Raw genomic sequence first — 4406 nt, 5'->3', positions numbered from 1 at the left:
CGACTTCTAGACTATGGAACTGCTAATATTAGCAAGTGCTGCTGTCAGTCAGAAATGAAAAGACATGCCCACTGGAGACATTGCAAACAAATTCACAATTGCATACACATTTGCAACCTACTTGCAAAAACTATGGACATCAGGCCCTTAGTCTTAGATGGGCCCCAGGATCAGGCAGGGCTGTCTCTTACTATGGGTTTACTGGCCAAGATTCTAAGAGCCTTGGCAGACTCCCTCCACACCACTCTGCTGGACAAAAAGTTGACAGCTGATTACATTCCCCAAACCCCCCTGTGTGGGCTGTTCCATTAAGCCATATTGGTGCTTCTGCTTACCAATCTCTCACATTAAATTCCATTGCTGAATCCGAGCATTTGGTCCCTCACTATCACTGGTGAGTAGTCATAATGACTCCCTGAAGTGGCACCCAGCCTCCACAGCTCCCTGCTTCACTTCCTCTGCCTCAGGGTTTACAGCAGTGCTGGCTCCTGCTCAAGCACTGCTCAACCATGGCACCCTATCTCAGTGCATGGCTCTCCATCCCAGGCATCGCAGCTCTCCTGTCTGGCAGGCTATCTCAGGAGACTCCTTAAGTATAATCTGCAATTGCACACTGGTCCTCTTCCTGCCATCCGCACACGCTGCCAGACCTCCCTCATAGCAGCCATATAAAGTTCTGTCCAGGCAGGATTTTCCCCTTCACCCACCATAGGAAATTCCTCTGCCATAAGCCCCAGCAAAGTCCCTGTAGTCACAACTGGTGGGGCTGCACCGATTTCCTGTGTGCATGTGTGCGTTATAATACTGTATGTATATGTATGTGTTGAGAAGGGTTGATGGGGGCAGAAATATTAGTATATCAGGCCCCAAAATTTCTGTTGCTGGCCCTGTGTGTAGGCAGATACTTTATTGCTCACATACTGTAGGTGGCCTTAATCAGTGGAAAAGCTGCACCTGTCAAATAACGACTGTGCGACCGATGGTGGCATCTAAAGATTCACCAAGTGCTGTTTCAGGTTTTATGGATGCTAACAGTAGGCATCTCAGTGTATGTACATTCAAATGCATGGATATACCCACAGAATGTCTTTGGAGCAGCATTTGCAGAAAGTTGCAGATGTGTGACTGGCAAAAGATGCAATTGCATCTGACTTAGAATGAGCTCCTATAACATCATCTACCCAACATCAGATATTTATTGTAGAAGTTTAAAAGATGATGATATTGACCATATATTGGGAGAGTAAGCAAGTCTGCATATTTATGTGTTATAGCTATGTGTGCTGTGCTAGCAATCTAAGCAATTGTTTAATTAAGGATGTCCATATATGTGTAAAATAGATCATTTGGGTCAATTACAAAAGCGGACTATTCTTTGAACTAGTAAAACAAAAAAGTATGTTTTTTATGTTTTTGTTAAACTCACTGAACTTGTTGAAAACATTTCTATAACTGTTCATGTAGGGAAAAATAATGTATACAGTAGATTAAGTCTGCAATTGAATATCTGAAGCAGATTATTCTATTATTACAACAAAACACACCCAACTGCGGGCTAATCTTAAACAAATATTAAAACTTGAAAGCTCCTACTGCTGCGGCTGATTACTCAGGACATGTTCTGTTATGGTTGTAGATAATTAGAATTAAATAATTTATATTCTGCTCAAATGTCATGCATAACATTTATCATATTTCAATACTATTGTTTTAGTACAAATAGTTCAGATGAAACATCATGAAGGTATCTTTTAAATAAAATAAATTGGATTATTTTGTAAAAGAAGGAAAGCTAAAGGATTGAAAAAATATTTGTTCACCTACCAAAAAATTTGTATTCATTATGGACATAGAAAGGAAAAAATACAATAACTAGTTTCCTTATGCTGCATATGAGGAATGGAGCTGGTTTATCTTAGATTCATATTAGGCCTAAGCCAGTGATTCCCAAAGTGGGTGCCTTGGTACCCTACGGTACTACAGGGTACTTGCAGGATTGCCTTGGCTTGGTGGTCCAGGACCAAATGAAACTATTTATGGTCAATTTGATAGGTAAAACCAATGTTGGTGGCTGCCAATCATAAAATATGTTGGCAAATAGAATTTCAAACCTGTCCACCACCACATGACTGAACCTAAAGATAACCAAAAAGCACAATTTACCTAATTTAATATTTTTGCTAATTTTGTTCCAAGGAATACTGTGAAAGAAATTCTGATACTCAAGGGCGCTGTGATTGAAGAAAGTTTGGGAACCACTGGCCTAAGCCAGTATTTTGTCAATACAGCAAAATCTGACAATCTCACTGTTCATTTATGGTTTAAGAAAGCAAATGCCAACTTACACTGTGAGTAAACTAGTCAACTGTTTTTCTAGGATTTTTTATGGAAACAACTTGTTGAATGACAGCTTCCGCAATGACAATGACCACCTGAACCTACAAATCCTCACTGTAATAGATATTGTGAGAGCAATGTCCATCATATGGTACAGTGTAACTTTCATTTTGGGGACAGTTTTGAACAGTTTAGTCATCTGGATTGCCGGCATCAAGATGAAGACAGTCAGTGCCGTGTGGTTCCTACACTTGGCTATTGCTGACTTTGTCACATGCATTTCTCTACCGTTACGTATTTCTGGAGTGGGCTTTGTATTGGCAAATTCCTTATGATAATTACCTATGTAGGGCTGGTATAACGATTCTCTTCATAAACATGTTAAGCAGTGTCTATTTCATGACTGTCATCAGCATTGACCGATTTGTTTCCATTTTTTGGCCAATTTGGACCAAACTACACAGGACACCTAGGTTAGCTTCCATCATAGCTGTACTGGTTTGGTTGCTATGCCTACTTGCTAGTGTCCCTCACCTGGTGTTTAACCATGGGCTTGATGGTGTCACTGAGTGTTATCCCAAATATATATCACCGTTTGTAACCAATATGATAATGAAGAGAAATGCCATGTATATCACAAGAAATGTCTGTCTGTTTGCCTTCCCTTTCATCATTATCTTACTATCTTATGGCTTAATTTTTGTCAAGATAAGAAGAATTAAAAAATCAAATCAGTCTCACAGACCTTACCGAGTTATCACCGCTGTCATAGTATGCTTCTTCATCTGCTGGTTTCCATATAACACCTGGCCATTAATAACGATTGATATAAATTACCAGAGAGCTGATGTTGTCATTACAGAAGTTTCCGTCTGCTTGGCTTACTTCAGCAGCTGCATCAACCACTTGCTCTATGTCTTCTTTTCCCATGATTTCAAGAAAAGTTTTGTAAAGTCCATTCCAGCCGTGTTGGAAAATGCTTTAAATGAACGGCCAGATGTTAATTGTATGGAGTACACTGCCACCATTTCTCCAACTGTAAATTTGGATTCATCATCTTTATAAATAGTTTTCTTATAGAGAACATTCAAATGTTTACTAGATGATTTTTTTCACAATTGTTCTATATTGCTTAGTAGAAATCACACAGCATCGGCTTGTACATATCACCAGTGGCAGCTCCATATGTAGGGCTGCAGCAATAGGGGAGCCACACCTACTGTTTGTGGCTCCCCTATTTGAATTTTGGCTGTGCTGCAGCCCCACCTCTGTAGGCACAAGCTTATGTACTTTTGCTTATGTTCATACTTCAAAGTACAGATATTTGCTGCATCTGCCTTCCATAATATGTGCATTTCTGGGCAGGAACTGGACAGGAACCAAGTGATTGCATGGAGCTGTTCAACCTTGTGAGAGTGTTTGGGGCATGTAGCTTGAGCTCTGTATGATTCTGAGTCAGACATGTGAGCAGTGGTGGCTGCTGCCCAGACCACACACATAGCAGTGGGGAGGGTTACATCTCATATATAGGCTTTATAGTACCTTTACTGTGTGTTATAAAAAAGTTGGCTATTGGGGATTACCAGTGCTGCTGTGTGTATCACAGCCTCTGCTGCACCAGCCAGGACAAAGCTCTCAGCTTTTCCTTCCTCTATAACTGTGACTCCTGGATAATTACTGTATATAGGAGTCTGGGGATGGGATATAGCGGAAGGAGAAGTCCTATTCGCTGCAGCAGTGGCTGTGATACACACAGCAGATCCCCAGGAGCCAGCATACATTTTATAACACACAGAATAGATCCACTAAAGTTTATATAGGAAACTTAACCGCATTTGCCTCAATGTAAATTACACAGTGGGTCTTGGATCTCTTTTCACAAATGAAAATGGGGAGTTTTTAGATATGACACATGCACAGTAGTGGCTATGCATTTTTGCACGTCTGTCCTATTCGGGGTAGGGCACAACTTTGCCTTATCTGTCTTTCCATAAAATAGAGTCATTCAGGGTGGGAACTGAGTGATGGAATAAGTGATCTTATGGAAACACCCTGACTTTTGGGAGTAC

The 4406-nt window shown here is 40.6% G+C and overlaps 1 pseudogene; it reads left to right on the top strand.

Annotated features, from left to right (window-relative positions):
- Positions 1-2474: 2474 nt before the first annotated feature.
- Positions 2475-3402, top strand: LOC134965181 (C3a anaphylatoxin chemotactic receptor-like; annotated as a pseudogene).
- The last annotated feature ends 1004 nt before the right edge of the window (positions 3403-4406 follow it).

Source organism: Pseudophryne corroboree, chromosome 10 (genome assembly GCF_028390025.1).
Source record: "Pseudophryne corroboree isolate aPseCor3 chromosome 10, aPseCor3.hap2, whole genome shotgun sequence".
In the NCBI taxonomy this organism is placed as follows: Eukaryota; Metazoa; Chordata; class Amphibia; order Anura; family Myobatrachidae; genus Pseudophryne; species Pseudophryne corroboree.
Note: the sequence above shows the minus strand (reverse complement) of the source record. Positions and strands in the feature narration are given on the sequence as shown.